Here is an 18,819-nt window from a genome sequence, read left to right as displayed (position 1 = left end):
ACCTGTGTGTATTCATTTGTTTATTCATTTAATACATAAATATTGATTAAAGTCAGTGATGTGTTTCCTTTGATGTTCTTTAATTCTCTCGGAAATTAATGACTCTTCCCAGAAAGCATGCCCATTCACACCAAAAAATCTCACATATAATTAATTTAAGCGCTTTGAGGACCTTCTGGAGTTTAACCACAGAGAGAGAAGTGTTTCTCAAAATTTTGACATCTGTGACCCATTTAATGGATTTTGGTTCTCAGGCAGAAAAATCTGTAACAATTTAGAAAAGTTTAAATAACCTGTAATTTGAAATTACTGTTAATAACTATTTCATATCTGTTAGACAGCTGCAAAACAGTTGGTGTCTCCATCAGATATTTATATACTGCATAATTAGATAGACATGGACCCAGGAATAACAGAACATCTTACTAAAGACTATTTTCAAAATTCCATTTGTTGATAAGTGGATGACTATTTCCTGCTCGAATACTGGAAGACTGATTGTCTTAACTTGGGATAGGCACATATTCCTTATCTACTCTCTGGTTGTATTTGGCTCTAGAAAACTATTACTTCATATTCTGTAACAACATTTGGATATAGTTCTAAATTATGACCAGGCATATGATTTCAATTTATCTTTTAGATGAGTGAAAAAAAATTATCAATACATGGGCACATGCCTGTAGCAGAAGGTATAACACACTAATCAAATAGCCCCACCAATTATTCTCACATTTCCCAGTCTTCCTGCAATTATATAGAAGCATGTGACTCTTCCTAGCCAATAAAATGAAGGTGACACTGATGCACATCACTTCCAAGCTGAGGCAGTGAGGAGACTCTGGGTATCCAGGCTATCTTCTTCTCTGTCATAGTGACCAGAAGGTTCTATGTTGCAGATGAGGCAAGTAGAGGATGGAAGAACCTCTATCAGATTTGATTCCTACGGGGTTATGTGAGGCAGGGCCCAGACTGCTCACAATGGTCAGAAGTGAGAGTAAGAAATAAATCTTTATGGTCTGAAGCCTTTGGAGTTTCAAAGAGATTTTACACTGCTCTATAGGCCTAACCTAGTCTAATAGTGACATGATAGTAGGTACTGGAACACTGGCATCTGAGGCCAATATATTTTGTCAATCTTGTTATCCTTGGCTTTTACAAATCATGTTTCAAAATGTTAAAAATATTATGCCATAGGTGTGACCAATGGAAATCTTGGACATGATTTTATTAGCTTTTGAACCATTTTGAAATATTTGAATTTTTCTTCATTTTAAAAACATTTTGTAACTTTTCCCTTTCAACAGCAGTTACAGTTCAATATCAAGAGCTGAATCATCTTGTATTTGCAAGTGTCATTTTATTGCATGTTGAAAAGACCTATGTCTGGTGGCCAGATTCTGGCTAGATTTTAATTAACTACTACTTAATGCACTAGAAAGGACAGTTTCTCTTCTGGACTTGCTCACAGTCTAACCCAACCGTTTTTGTTTTTGTTTTTAAGATTTTATTCATTTATTCATGAGAGAGACAGAGAGAGAACAGAGACATAGGGAGAGGGAGAAGCAGGCTCCCCAAGGGGAACATGATGCAGTACTTGATCCAAGGACCCTGGGATCACGACCTGAGCCCTGGGATCACGACCTGAGCCCTGGGATCACGACCTGAGTGGTAGATGCTCAACCACTGAGCAATCCAGGTGCCCAACAGTTCTTAAACGTCTTTCCACACACACTTACTCTTGGAAGTGTTAGTGACTTTTATGTGAACAAAATGTCACTAGTCAAATAAACATAGGATGCTCTTAAGAGCATGAGTACTAGAGTCAGACTGTCCACTCTACTCCATCTGACTCCATGACTTTGGTAACTTCTCAATTCTTTTGTTTCTTTATTTGGAAAATGGAGATAATATTTTACCCCTTCCTTTATTGGTAAAATCAAGGCATGAATTAAAAGTGCTTAGCACAGTGCTTGATACGTAGAAAGGGCCAAATCAAAGTAGTTATGATTGCTATTCTCTTTTCATCTCCATCTTGGAGACTCACAATAAAAAGTAGCATACAGACACACACATACACACACACATAATTATGGGGGAAGACTTTATGCTCCTTATCATTATACTTAACATTCAACAGAACTGCCTCACTCATCAAGACCCTGATGATATGTGTCTCCAGTTTACCTTCTATTTTTTTTTAATTTCCTGGACAAATGGAGAAGAAAATATTTTTATTAAATAAAGTAATATATTTAAGTCTAGCAGAGTACCTGCTCAGAGTAGACACTCATTAAATGATGATTCCTTTACTATTTGTGACTTCATGTCACATTACTGAGCACTGTAAGGTGATTTCATGATTACAGGAAGTCCTCATAAAACAGGTTATGGCTGATTAAAAACTCTAGAGTTCCTGGTGTATTATTCTAACAATAAATTGGCAAAACAGTTGGATTATATTAATTCATTTTAACTTGGCTTAAATCATGTTTAACATCTTATATGATAACTATAAACATCAGTTATTATAAGGTAATGGTTGCAGAAACAGATTAAAGAGCAGATGTTTGCCCTTGAACTAAATGATCTCAAATTACATTTCTGTGGTTTTTCCTGTTGTTATTGTTTCTTTAGCTATTGTTGCTATTTTTTGGTTTGGTTTATGAGAAGATTACCCCTGGTTTGTGCTTTGATTTGGATTTCCCTATACTATTTCTCGGATCCACCATCATGGCTTTCAGTGTGCCTGGTTCTTGTTTCCACTTCCAAGATTATTTCTAACTATTTGTTGTCTTAGAAAATAAATAACTGAGTTATTACACTTGAAGCTAAAATGTACATAAATTAGGTATGTATGGAATTTAGGGCCTCTACCACGGCTACCAGAGGTCTTGTTTGTTAATGTTTAGATTCTCAGTGGAATTCCAGAAAATGATGTTTCTAGAGATTTGAATTCTGCATAGGAGCTAATTATTATAATATTAATGAAACATGAAACACTGGAAGACAGAGAATTGTAAAGGTAAAGTAATTACAATAAAGATATAAATTTATGTATTTTTAGCATACCTTGTCTTGCTTTTGGCAACTCAAAAACTGTTGGTACTAAATCATATGGTTTATTTCTATAGGTCTGAAGATTCCTTCCACAAGATATTAAGTAACATTATCAGTTATAAATCATTTTCCATTTGTTGTACACAAACTATGAATATATGCCTTGAACATTTCTGAAAATATGTTTCTTTAGTGCTTTTTCCAGAGGAAGTTTTATCAGTGAACAAAAGTTTTACTTCCTACTGTGCATAAAACAATATACTTTGAGGAGGAAATTTTCCAATATAAAGCAGTAGGATATAAAGACATAAAATACAGTTATCTCGTGACACTTAGAAATACATTTGTAAAAAAAAAAAAAGAAATACATTTGTATATAAAACATATGGCAATTATGTTGATTATAACAATTTGATTTATAAATACATAAAAATATGAGTCAATAGAATCAAGTTATTGAACATACTCTAAAAGTATGTAATAAACTCATATTTTAACAAAGTGGCATAGAGTCAATAATTCCTAAAGTGACTAAATTTGAAATCTGCCTGACTCCAAGTTAATTATATTCCAAACTACAAACTTACAGAGGAATTTAATTAGAAAAAAATGTAGGGTGCATGGATGGCTCAGTCGATTAAGTGTCTGCCTTCAGCTCAGATCATGGTCCCAGGGTCCTACACTGGACTCTGCTCTGCAGGGAGTCTGCTTCTTTCTCTCTCTCTGCCTGCCACTCCACCTGCTTGTGCTCTCTCTCTCTCTCTCTCTCTCTCTCTCTCTCTCTCTCTCTCCCTGTCTCTGTCAAATAAGATCCTAAAGAGAAAAAAATTGTGAAATAATTTCTGCACCCTCTATTTAGGAGCTTCCATTACTAATTTAGTTTCCTACTACACTTTTAGCCTAGTATCTCTAAAATACATTTTTTACAACATTCATAGTGAAAACACAATTTTCTCAGGTAGAAATATGATAGGGATAATTGAAGTAGCAGATTATCTTAAAAATGACTAGTTTAGCTTCTTTGAACTTTAGAATATTAAGTAGTGAATTTCCCATTTGACTATAACTTGAGAAAGTGAATTTTAGTCTGCTTTCTCTTAACATGCATGAGATAGTCCAGAAGCAATTATTCAAACTAAATAAAGCCTATAATTCATATGCATATAAACAAGACTTAACCATTTCTTTTATTGTCATTCTCAAATATAAGCATGATATAGCATTGTGGTAGAGTACCAGTACCAAAACAGACTTTGTGATATCAAATAGTGGCTTCCCCAATTTCCCACTCATTTCACAAATAATTATGAAAAGCTTATTTATTACATGCCCATCATCATGTTAATGTTTCAGATATGTTCATGGATCATATCCTCCTGGGTTGCCTAGTGATCAAAAAATGCTTAAGCAAGTAGAGATGCATAATACCACCGGAGCACAGGATATCTGGGGAGGACTTTCCCCTGATGAGGGAGGTGAGGGAAGATTTCTCAAGATGAGGTCTGAAACAAAAGGGGTTAAACCTTACTTGCTGCCCTGTGGCTTTGGGAAAGTTATTTGGATTAAATAAGCTTTAGTTTTCTTACCTGAAAAAATAATAAATTTTCTCACAAATTACTGTGATAATTAAATTATATCATGCTTACAAATTACTTAATATAATGCCTGCCATACAGTAAACACTTAAAATGTTTAAGATGGCAGGCAGTACCTTAAACTCCTTGTTAGCAATTGTGGTTATTTCAATAAAAATCAATATTTTAAATAGCCACAAATTAATAGGCACTCTCTTCTAGATATCTCACAGATGTCTTCAAATATTTGTTGTCAATATGCAAAATAGATAAAAAAATAATAATACCTAATTGTTTAGAAAGTGGTATCATATTAAGTTGAATCATATAAAATTGACATTTTATATATCAAAAATGCTTAAATATTAGCAATTCACATGGTTCAACCTTAATATTTATATCATAGTTACTTCAATGTGAATACTAAGTTTTATCAATATTTGCAGGAAAATCAGGGAAAGGCTAATTAATATATATTAATTATAAAGAAAATAATAACCTGTCAAACATGGGTTCTATATTCAGCAAAATTATCCTTTAATAATGATAGAGAGGCTAAGACATTCCCAGGTAAACAAAAACTGAGAGAAGTTATCACTAGCATTATCAGGCTGAAATGAAAGGACACCAAAACAATAACTCAATTCCACATGAAGTAATAAAGAATGCTAGAAAATGTAACTACATAGGTAAAGATAAAATACAGTTTAAACATTTTTAGCTCATTTTTTATCTGATTTAAAGGAGAACTGTATAAAGCAACAATTTTAAATTGAGGTTGATGTATACAACTGCATAATATATAAATTATACAATGTGTAAAGCTGTAATCTGTGGCAATAACAACATAAAGGTTGAAGGGCAACCTATATAGAAATGAAAATGTTGTATGCTATTGAAATTAATTTGATATTAATCTGAACTACATTATTATAAATTAAGATGCTAACTGTAATCCCTAGAAAAATCAGAAAGAATAACAAAAAATATAGCAAAAGATGTGACAAAGAAATTAAAAACACTCAATAGAAAATACCTATGAAATACAAAATAAAGTAACAATGGAGAAATTGAGGAACAAACAATGCATAAGACACACTGGTAACAAATCTAGCATGTAACTATGGGAGTGGATGAAAAATCATATGGAGAAAATGATCATTATCAATGAGAGGCCAAATAATAAATATTCAGGGTGTTAGATTTTTTATTCCTGGGGATATTAAAGAACCAAGAAGAATAGAAGCATCAGGGAGAAGGTGAAGGTCCAGGGGCAATAGTCTGCACTGAGTGAGGGCAAATGACAGGAGGAGAGGGGGTGACACCAACACGGAGGCAGAGAAAATGTTCTAGTCCCAAAAGAGCAGATAAACAAATAAAGTTATGATTTAAGGCCATGAAAGGAAGTGGAAAGGCACCACCCTGACCTGTCCCGTGAGATGTGATAGAAAAGAAATAAGATAGAAAAGAAATAAGTTGCTTAAAAAGCAAGTGGAAAGCAGAGTCCTCTGGGGTTGAGGGGGTGTGTTTCAGCTAAAACTAGTGATACAGATGGATACACACACATATACACATACACACACAGAGACACATTGACCTAGGTCTATTTTCTTCCTCTTTTTGCACTAATGTTCCCTTTTCTGAATGCAGAGGTGACAGGTCTTGGGTTCTATAGACAATAACCATTAAGTAGAACATAGTCACATAAAATTTGAAGAAACAAAAAGGCACTAAAAAGACTCATTTATTAGAATCGTGTTCTGAGTAGCAAAACTTAAAAAAAAATTAGCTCTGTTTTAAAACAGACAAAATATTCTCAAGCATACCTAAATTAAGACACCAGCTATTGTAGTAAAAAACAAAACTAAACTATTTGGCAACAATTAGATAATCCATATTCAAAAGATAATCATGTAAATTGTAATTGAAAAATGAATTCTGAACAGCAAAATAGTTTGGTAGGCTGAGTAATCATGCAGAGAAAACTACAGCTAAATAAGCAAAGCCATTCACTAAAGATGCTCATAATTATGTACTATTATTAACTTTCAAAGAGCTAATCTGCTGAAATGAGCTTACAAGGGCTAAATCTGTAAAGAGAAAAGTAAGAATATTCAAATGAAAAGTCTCTGTTGTGTGGTTTGTGTACTGGAACCTTTAAATGCTGTCTGCTTCAGTTCTTGTTCCTGGCTACTCCTAAACACAAAACCAAATCAGAAAAGAGTTTTGTTTATTTTACCAAAGAATTAGTCACATTCAAAAACAATTTCCATATCCTCATGTGTTCTACTCACATTTTGAACACCCCTCTTCTCCTCGTTCTCTGAATTTTATCACCTTCCAACACCATTAAAATCACGGACTAAGAAAATGACATTTGGTGTATATGTAACCTTGGCCTAGTTTTTTAACTTCCCCATAAATCTGTTTCCTCATATGTAACATGCAGAAAATAATATTATCCACCTCATAAAATTGTGGTAAAATTAAGCCAGTAAATACATATAAAATATTTTTGCAAATATTTTTGCTTAGCACATACCAAGTACCAAATAAATGTTAGCTGATATTGCTAAGCAGACAAATATTTTTATTTATTTTTTATTTTTATTTTTATCAAAGCAATTAATGCACATGGCTAACAATAACATTTTTTTAAATACTCTTTCCTATATCTAAACTAATTCCTAAATAACATTGGCCTAAATAACTCTTTAGGCCAATGATCAAAGTCTAAAAATTACATGTAAACTTGAATAATTTTGTCTAATAGAGAATGTAACCAGTTTTTGGTTCAGTATAAAAGATAATCCTAAAGGATGCAATTTATTGTCTGTCGGACATCAAGTAATTTTGTATCTTATTCAGCAAACTAACCTTAACATTTCTTTCTTAAATTGCCTAAAAATATATAGTAGCTCAAAAGTTTTATAAACTGGTCATAGCATCTTACTAGTTCTCTCTTTAATAATGAGTTGAAAAAAATATTTGATATACCTTCATTTTATAGATAAATGAGAGTCATCATTTTACCTTTTAGAAAATTACACTTTAACAAAATTAATCTTAGTTATTTAATTGTTTCCTCCAGTGGTTACTTATGTAAAAATTATTACCAGTGCTGCTTCTCAATTTATCAAATTTAGACATCTAAAGAGAGATTTATTTATCTAAGAACTTCCTGTTGTGACTGATGAAAACTCAATCTCTGTAGGCCCCCACCTTTTAATATAATTCTGATATTATGATATTTTAGTTCCTCTCTGGTTCATTCTTACAACAGTTAAGTAATAAAATAACTTCATTTCCTGTTTCTTCAACTTAAAACCGTATCATATGATTATTTCACAAGATGAGACTATTAATACCATTCTCTACCTTTCAGATATTTATCCCTTTCTGCCTTTCCTTATATTTTCTAATAATAAATAACAGTCTGAATAGGATGTATATAAATTGATTTTTTTTCTCCTCATGCTTGGGGTTCTCTGAGATTTTTGTATGTGTTAGGTTTAATGTCTTTTACTACTGGGGGAGAAACTCTCAGCTATGATCTCTTTACATATTTCTTCTCCCCATCATTCCATTTCTTCTCTTTCTTGGACTATAATATCATAGACAGCTTGATATTGCCCTGAACCCTGTAAATGCTGTCTTCTTTTTTAATGTGCTTTCTCTTTGTGTTTCCATTTCAGTAATTTCTGAACTATCTTCAAGTTCATTGATTTTGTTCTCCTCTGCTATATTGAGTGTGATAATAAATCTGTCAGTAGAATTTTTCCTCTATGACATCCTGTTTTTAAACATTTCTATCCTTTCTATTTGACTCTTTTTGTACTTTCCATTTCTCTACTGAAATTATCTCTTTTTAAACTCTCTTCACTTTTTTCATTACATTATGTTGCATATTATTCAGTTATTTTAAATACCCTGAGCTTACACATCTAGATCATCTCTGTGTCTAGTTCTGTTGATTGTTTATCTCTTAAATTTTTGTTGTTGTTTTTTTCCCCATGGTTCTTGTGTGTCACTTTTTTTTTATTATTACTGAATACAGTTCATTGTGTATAGGACAGTTAAGACAAAGTTAAATAAGATCTATGCATGGGAGGGACACCTGGGTGGCTCAGTGGTTGAAGCCTGCCTTCAGCCCAGGGTGTGATCCTGGGATCCTGGGGTCCTGGGATCGAGTCCCACATCAGGCTCCCTGCCTGGAGCCTGCTTCTCCTCCTTCTGCCTGTGTCTCTGCCTCTTTCTCTGTGTCTCTCATGAATAAATAAAATCTTTAGAAAAAATCCATGCATGAGAATGTCTCTTTTTTTTCTGTGGGATATCTACTTACCTATACTTTTAAAATATGAACTTTTCTTGGGTGATGGGCATTAAGGAGGGCACATGATGTGATGGGCACTGAATCTTACATGCAACTGATGAATTATTGAACACTATACCTGAAACTAATGATGCACTATATATTGGCTAAATGAATTTAAATTAAAAATGCAAAAAAAAAGAACTTTTCTATCCCTACTACCATATTTACAAATGAAATTTAATTTGTAGAATCACTTGATCAGACAGAACTATTCTACCTCTCTAGAAACATCGCTGATGCTTTTATCACTATTTTTTTTTAGTCTGGAATGAATTGCTATATTTTCTTTTTTTTAAGTTACTTTGTATAAATTTAAGTCTATTTTTGTTTCCAGGTGAAAATATGTCATTTACAATACATTCCTGACCAATATTTCCAGTACTACATAGGCAGTGCTCACCATGTATAGTTCAACTCCAATATAACTTCATCTTATACATAAAAGAATAAACCTGAGATTAAAAACGAAATCAATTTGGTAATGTTCTTTTGTGGAGCCAGTAAGTCATGAAAAAGTCTTAGTGTAATATTTCTTTTCAAAATATTCTATTGCTCAAGCTACTGGAAAGACTACAAATAATTTTCATACAAGATTCATTATACCTATGTTGAAGGGGAAAAATCAAAGATAAAGATATTTTAAATTATTTAGAAATTGATTAAGACATATGACATAGGACATAATTTGGAAATCATTGACCCTCCAATGTAAATGGGAACTGTTAAAATATCTCAGACTTGTGTGATTTTCACTTCATGGCACTTAAAAACTAAAAATAAGACTCAGGTGGATAGCCTTTCAGGAAAATTATCTATACATAGAATAAACAAATGAAACCAGTATGGTTGCCAGATAAAATATAGGCTACCCAGTTGAGTTTCAGATAAATAACACATAATGTTTCAGTGTAAATATGCCCCAGATACCACACATTTTATATGGGAAAAAATTTTAATTAAGTAGGGATGAAACTATACAATATAAGGGGGGAATAGATACAAAAGAATGAGAATAAGATAGTTTTAAGTTCTGTCTTTGACCTATCTACAAGTACTTGAGTGCATCATTCAATTGTTCTGATTCCCAATTTCCTCATCTATAAAATGGGGATAATTGGGCAGCCCGGGTGGCTCAACGGTTTAGTACCCACCACCTTCAGCCCAGGGCCTGATCCTGGAGACCCGGGATGGAGTCCCACATCAGGCTTCCTGCATGAAGCCTGCCTCTCCCTCTGCCAGTGTCTCTGCCCCCCACCCCTCTCTCTGTCATGAATAAATAAAAAATCTTAAAAAAAATATGGGGATAATCATAAGCTTCAAATGTTGTTGTGAGGATTAAAAAAGACTTAGATACCAAGTCTTATGACTTTTGTAACTGGACTCCTAATCTCAATATAGAGAGAATAAAGTAGGGAGAAATAAAAATCAGTAAAAATTTCTTCATGTTTCTGTTCACATAAATCTACCATAGTCAAGGACTCTCAATGAGTATAATTAGATCAGGACTTTTGATTCTCCTATATGTTGCGTGAAGCTCTGTGCCTAGTATTATGTCTGAAATGTAATCAATGTATGACAGTAGATAGTAGTATTATCTAACTTATTAATAAATATTTAACTTGTTAAGTATTCAACATGTGTCTATGTGCATGTCAGTGGAGAGAGAGAGGAAGAGATTTAACCTTCAAGTCCTCCACGCTAAAAAATCGATGCAAACCCCGAGTCAAGAGGATGCAAAATGATAGTCATTCTGGAAATGAGTTTGGAAGTTTCTAAAAATTTCAATATATACATACAAGGTGACCAGTCATCCCATTCTTACATATTTACCCTGGAGTAATAAAAACTTACATTTATAGCCAAACCTGTACATGAAGGTTTATAGCAAGTCTGTACATAATCATCAAAACCTGCAAACAAATGTCCTTCAAAGGGTAGATGGATAAACAAATTGTGGTAAATTAATACAGTTCCATTGATTACTACTGAGCAATAAAAATGCTGAAATATTGATACACTCAACCACTTTGGTTAATCTCAAAGGCATGTTTCAAATTTAACATGATTTATTTGTATAAAATTCTCAAAAATATAAATCTTCAGTGACTAAGCACTGATTAAAATTTATAAAGCTATACACCAAAAAAACAATTTACTAAATTTTCATTTTAAAAATAGTATTCAAGAGAATAAATATGTAAGTGGTCTAAACATTCTAACTAGGGGATCCCTGGGTGGCTCAGTGGTTTAGCATCTGCCTTTGGCCAAGAACATGATCCTAGAGTCCTGGGATGGAGTCCCACATTAGGCTCCCTGCATGGAGCCTGCTTCTCCCTCTTCCTGTGTTTCTACCTGTCTCTCTTTCTCTGTGTCTCTCATGAATAAATAAATAATAACATCTTTTATAAATAAAGAAATAAAAATAAACATTCTAATTAAAAGGCAAAAGTTGGGGTGGCTTAGTCAGTTAAGCATCTGATTCTTGATTTCAGCTCAGGTCATGATCTCAGGATCTCTCAGATTCTTTCTCTCCCTCTCCCTCTGCCCCTCCTTGCCTCCAAATAAATAAAGATAAAAATTTCTGAGACTGAATAAAAAAGCAAAATGCAACTACATGCTATCTACAACAACAAGAACACCCAGGTATAAAAGTAAAAGGATGAGAAAAGATATACCATTAACCCTTCTTATGAAGGGTTAATAAAATATTTTATTCTTTAAACTATTCATCAAGTATAAGCTGGTGTAGTTATATTAATATCAAAGTAGATTTATAGATAAAGATGAACTTTTATAATGAATAGAGATCAATTTACTAAGAAGATAGAAAAATTATGAATGTGAATGCAACTAATAAGACAGTTTCAAAGCACATTAGGCAAGAACCGAGAGAACTGAAAGGATAAATGGAAATATTAGATATAATTTAAAACTTCAACACTTATGCTTCCAGGAACATGATGACAAAGGATTTGGCAGGAATAAAAAACTTGAATGATATTATCCAACTATCTTGACATAATTGATGCTTATATCACACTCCTCCCAAGAATAGCAGAATGTACATTTTTTTTCAGAATGTACATTTTTTAAGAGCATATAAAACATTCTCCAGGGTGGAATATATGTCATAAAATAAATCTCAATAACATTGAAAGGATTAAAATTATACAAAGGATATTTTTTGAGTACCAAATAATTACATTTGAATTCAGGATGATCTTATATTTTGGAGTAGGGGAGGGTAGTTAATAGTATTTTTCTTTTTATGATCAAAAAAGAAATCTTGCCAAGTCAAAGGTTGAAATAAATGCAATTATTGCATGAGTGCCTATTACTAGTTATATAAGTGCTAGGTCTTATGAGCAAGGTTGTTATCTATCATTGTGAATTGTGGGCATTGAAGTTAGATGGGACTATGATATATCTTTGTGAAGATCTGATCATCATGGATCTGCTCATACAAACTGACACCTTTCTTTCCTAATTCTCAAATATCTTTATTTAATGTAAGTGTACATAAATATGTCATGATGTCACAAAAAAAATCAAAAAGTGTTTTGAGTCTCATGAAGGGTTAATAAAATATTTTATTCTTTAAACTACTCTATTCTTTATCATACTCTGAATATGATTTGTTCTCTCCTCAGGACATACCCATGTAATTTTTATATATCCAAAAGTGTTACTACATATCATATATTTTCTAATACTATTTTACTAACTGATTTTTACCAAAAGGAGAGCAAATGCTGGGAGATTGCCATGTTCCCGGAAATAAGAGAAGAGAATCCTAAGAAATTAACTTATTCTTATTCCTTTGAGCTACACTCAAACTTATCAGTCTGTTCCCCAAAGTCATGATACACTAGTTCATCTACTATCAATCTATTAAATAATTCCTCTGCTAAAATAAGTTTCTAGGCATAATCCAATATTATGTCTCCAATGAAGAGAGGAAAAGCTGATGCAGAAGTCATGGGTACTATAAACACAGGTGGACAATACTTGTAGTCCCTTTGTGTTCACAGTCACAGTGATCAATGAAGGAGGGAACTAAAAAGAACTACACGACAGATGGTAAGAAGCATAGCCACAGCACCTGATTTCCTGCAATGCACTTAGTGGATTTTAAACTGTATAAGGCATAATTTAGAGAACTGACCCAACTTAAAAAATTAGGCAGTGTTTATAAAAATCTAGATATTAAAAAAGTAACATAATAAGCATGGATGACTTGCCCCTGGCTACTGGCTAAGATTTTAAATTCCAGGAGCTTAGGAAATCCAGCCAAAGGATGTAGTCTTTCTCCAGTGTCTGTGACAGGATCATACAGCTGCTCCAAACAGCACACACCACATGACCAATGTGTAGAATTGCCTCTTGGCAACACACCATCATGCAAAATGTTACAACTTTGACATCGCAGCCAAAAAAAATATGAAGTTAAATGAGATGTATAAAAACAAGCTTGTGCAAGCATGAGAACAGCTTTTGAAAAAATTAAATTCTTACTCCAAAAACTACTTGGGCCAAAAACATAGTCTAACCATTTGGTTCCATTGTGACCATAAGTTCAGTGACAGCCCTGCTCACTAAATTACCCAGGTGTTGCCTTCTGTCTCCTGCATTTCCCTGCTTTCATTTGCCCAGAAATACACACTATCCCACCAGGATGCCCTTGCACTTTTGTGTGTGCTGGGGGGAGGGGGGTGGAGTAGAAAGAAAGATCTTAATGGCATTTTTTTCTTTATGATTAAAAAGTGTCTTGCTAATTCAAACAAAGATTGAAATAAATGCACTAGTGCCTGAGCACCTATTAGTTACATAAGTGCTAGATGTTATGAGGGTTGTTATACCTAGTTGTGCAGTTGAGGATGGGAGTACCCAGCCAAAGTACAAGTGGGGGTAGAAATCTTCCCCCAGGACAAAGAACCCCTTCTCTAATTTGCCTGCCCATGGATGGTACCTATTTGCAATTTGGTTTCTGAGAGGAGGTGTCTTTTTTTAAAGATTTTATTTATTTATGAGAGACACAGAAAGAGAGGGGCAGAGACAGGCAGAGGGAGAAGCTAGCTCCTCACAGGGAGCCCAATGCGGGATTCAATCCTGGGACTTGGGGATCATGCCCTGAGTCAAAGGCAGATGCTCAACCGCTGAGCCACCCAGGCGTCTCAAGAGGTGTCTTTCACTAAGTCATACAAACATAGTGGTATGCAAGCAGAAACCTTAAATGTGTCAGAATCTAATCAAATGTGAAAGCAAACAAACAAACAAAACCTGGATAGATATAATCAGAACCAGGGAAATAAGACAAGGAACTGCTGCAAGCAAAGTATAAAGTTCTTACAAAAGATCCAGAAAGCTGGACGGTGGGTAGGGTAGGGAAGAAAGGGTAGGATTCTGGAGAGTAGGTTGTAGGCATTATGGACATTGGAATTAGATGGGACCATAACCATATTCCCAAGAGCTACATCACTCATTCAAAATTGGATAAGAGTACAGCCCTGTTCAATAACCAAGAAAATACCATGTGTTCTTACTCATGTACTTTTATCACTATAGGAAACACTTCAACATTTTTAAGAAAGATATCCCAAAAGAAAGGAGGAAGAATTTTTATTTGTGTAACAGAAAATATATTTTTGCTCTGAATTTTGTCTCACAATAGAGCAACAATTCAGGGTTTTATAAAAATAAAAAAAATTGTCTAAAATAATTATGGGTTAATTGATTGTTGTCTTTCTTTTAAGTAGAGTTTCCACTGAATATCACACGAATGTATTCTAGAAAAACAGATTAAGTAAGGCAATCACAGAGGATTGAGAAAAAGATAAAAGACATAGATCATGAAGATGTGCAGTGTACCAATGTGAATAACTTTAAAAATGAGAAAATGATGGGGAAATGCATCTCTTTTTCTTTACATAGATGCAGTAGTTCAGAATAACACTTAAGTAAGAAAACTCAAAACAGTAACACAGAATTTCTACTTTCCTGTGTACTTGAAAACTCAAAGCCATGTTCATCCATAGAAGGGACACCTTCTTCATGTTCTTCCACACCTTTCATCCTTTTAATTACCATTATCCCCCTGTCTTTCTTTTCAGTGTCTCCATCCTCTGCCTGCCCTTCACTACGTTTTCTCTCTCTAACGTTCAATGTTCTAACTCCCTTCCTAACAACCAACCCTGTTAAAATCCAACCTAGTTCAATGTTTTTTGTTTGTTTGTTTGTTTTTACATTCAAATAGGGGTAGAAACGAGGTGTAGAAATGAGGTCAACTACTTCTGTTCTCACTGGATCCCTTTTTCTTTTTTAATTTATACATCAAAAGTCATAAAGTGTAGCCAGATTGGAACAGGGACAAAGAAAGCACCAGGATAGGAAGGACACCATAAATGAAGTCTTTTGAGGAATAGAGAGGTTCTTCTAAAAGCTCTGTATATGTTGTTTTCTCTGCCTAGAACATCAATCTCCCACCACACCTCCCATGTAGCTGTGTTTCCTACAATTCACTCTCTAACTTGGTGTCATCCCCTCTGCAAAACTTGACTTAACTTCTCAGTTTTGGGACTTTTACAAAAGCAGTCCATTTAACTAACTGCTAAAGCTCTTAGCATGGTTCTTTGGGGGAGGAAGATCATGTCCATCCCCATATCTATGATGAAAACAGGGTAGAAATGAAAGAGGGAAGGAGAGAGGGAGGGAGGGAGGGAGGGAGGGAGGGAGGGAAGAGGAAAAAGGAAGGAAAAAAGAAAAATTATAATTGTAAAGAAAATCCATTAAAAATATAATAGCTTTATTAAATCATTTGAAGGATTGTTACATAAGAAAAAAAAAGCCTTATTCTACATGATTTAGAGAACAGAAGAGTGACCAATGGTAAGAAGTTTCAGAGAGGTAGTTTTTGACCCATACTATAAGAAAAACTTTATAACATCATATCTGTGTGAAATAGGATAAAGTACTCTGTTTTTTGTCTTTGGGAATATCCATATAAAGCCTGGAAAATTACTTTCAAGATGCATTGGTGTGAGATTTACACAGTAGATAATAATTGGACCAGATTGACATTGAAAATACTTTCAAGCCTGGATTATATTCTTTTGTTGAATTTCAACATTCAGGAGAGGCAATACATTGATTACTCTATTTCTCTCTCTCTCTCTTTATCTCTCTCTCCTCTCTCCCTCCCTCCCTCACTCCCTCCCCTGCCTTAGTCATTTAGTCCTGCACAGAGGGTAGTATTTTCAGCAAATATTTATACAAATCTGCATTGGTCTTCTGAAAGAACAAAAAACATTTCATGAAATCCTTATGGTAAGTTATCACATTACACAGATTGACATCTGAAAACAGTTTTAAAAAGTACAAGGCAATGAGACACACCACAAGCAAATATTTTTATGCCTACTGTACATGAGAGAAAAAGAAATTCAAAATATATTAACAATATTTCTCAGAAAAGTGTCTGTGATATGAAAGCAAAAACCATGAGTAGGCTTCATACAAATAATTATGATAATTTCTAAACATAGTCATTAAACATTTATATCATGTTTTTAGCTTGTTATATGTGGATACATCTAGATTGTTTTGTGTTAATCAAAAGTTGTGTGACTTTTTTTGCCAATATTTGGAATTTGGCAAAACTTAAAGTGAATTTTTCCACTATTTATTAAGCCCATATGAATTTCAAGGATTATTTATGAGAATGGTTTGATTCATTTGGAAGGTTCCTACTGATGGATTTGTTTATAAAAGCATGTTAATGCCTAGAAAATGTACTCAATTAAATTTTTCAGATGAATTTTTCCATCAAAAAGAGCACTAATTCTGGACTTATCCTAAGGACTGAGATTTTAATCCCTCTTTGGCCTCATTTTCTTAGCAGATCGGCCGTTTCCTGAGCACCCACTTCATGCCAGGGACTTTACATGTGTACCAAGGGAGTCCTGGCTGAGTTTGTTTCCTATGAAATTTCTTTTTTGATTGAGAAAAGATTAATTAGGAACTGGACTGGGTTTGATGTAGCCCCATGTGAACTAGACAGCTGATGTCCTGCAGATGGTCTTACTTAAGACTAAATAACCTAGATTTTAGGAAAACAAACTGATGTTTGACTACTGTGGGAACTGGGCACTGTGTTGGTGATGCCATAGGACCAAACTGAGAGTCTTGCCAAAAGAAAATGATGATGAAAATCTAGTATTTTCTATAGTCCTTGAAACTATGCTTTTCATCCTAAAAGTACCAGAGTTCAAAATCATGGCACACTTTATTAAAAATAGCCTGAAGACATGAAGCTATGCATAACTGTTAATTGCCACAAGCTTCTACACACAAAGGAGACTTAGATCTACCCTTAATTGTATTGTAGGGAAAAGGTTGAACATAATTTTATGGATAAATGCAAACAAATGTCAAGTAGCTTTAGAAAAAAGCATTACTTTTTCATGAAAACTTCATATTAAATTGATGACTCAACTTTCATTGGAAGCCATCTTGATTTTTTAAAAAAAATTTTTGGAAGCTAATTCAATCAAATGTTGTGGTACAGATTTTGACCATCTCTCCCCCCTCGATAAATTGTAAACATCTTAGTGGTATTTTATTCACTCATGGAACATGTGGCATGAGCTGCAAACTGTGAGTGAACAACTGGCAGAGCTTTAAATAATACCATTGTAAAAGGGGTCACTGCATATAGCAGACACTATTTAATATGCAGAAAGCTTGATAGACTGGGATGAGAATTGAAGATTTTAAAAATCAAGAGATGATATTTCTGTTTTGAATCTTTCAGTTCCAAGGATTGTTTTGGCTTTTTTTTTTTTAACTACTTTAAGTTACTACCCTCCATCTCTATTTGTTCCTTCCTTTTTCTCTCATGTTTTTCTCTTTTCAGTCCCAGATGTTACAAGGTTCTCCTGGAAATATCATGTTTATAATATGAGTAATATTTTAGAACAAGATCAAATTCAGTAACCATGGGATCAGATCCTTTCTTTTACTGCTCGTGTAACAAAATAGCACCTATCAATGTGTCAGAACAAAAGAGGAAGGTAAATAAGATACCTTTCCTACCTTCAAGTTATATACAATATAATGGGCAAAGATCTTGCAAGTTTACTTAACTATTTTTTTAGTTCATAAATTGTTCCAACAGCATGACCACTCTGCTGTATTTATAACTACCCCAGTTTGCTCAGGAGCTGGGTTAGTGGTGGGGAATGAAGTCAAGGAAACAATATACAAGTCATCACCACTATCACCTTCCTTTGGCCATCCCTTGCATACTAGGAATAAGAAAGATGCCTGAGCCAAGCCTCGGTGTTTACTTGACTGGCCTCCTTCCTTTGTAAACTTCTCATCTTCTTTGTCCATGATACTCTGGCTTCATCCACTTCATTCCTCTTTGCCTTATTTCTACTAGATGGTAAGCTTCTTGAGGGCATAATGATGGATTGTTTTTTTCCTCTGGGTCTTCACCAAGTTGCCCACTATCATGCATGGCATATAAATGCTTAGTGAATGCTTCTCAAGTTATAAGGTTTGCAATAATAAAAAGGAAACTGTAAAATATTATCAAAGGAGTAAAACAAAACTAACAGAAGGATACTTGATTTTAACAGTCTCTCCATCAGAAAGCCAGGTGTCTGTTCTTAATTTCCTAGAATTAATCTATAGTGTCATATGCACAGTAAGCCTACTCAGTTGAGTTTTCCACTGAACAGACAATGCTTGCATAAGGGCCCTGAAACATATGAGGAAGATAAAATGAAGCACTTTGAACAATTTAATTAG

This window comes from Nyctereutes procyonoides, unplaced genomic scaffold (genome assembly GCF_905146905.1).
Source record: "Nyctereutes procyonoides isolate TBG_1078 unplaced genomic scaffold, NYPRO_anot_genome, whole genome shotgun sequence".
NCBI lineage: Eukaryota > Metazoa > Chordata > Mammalia > Carnivora > Canidae > Nyctereutes > Nyctereutes procyonoides.
The sequence above is the reverse complement of the archived record's forward strand: the minus strand, read 5'-3'. Positions refer to the sequence as shown.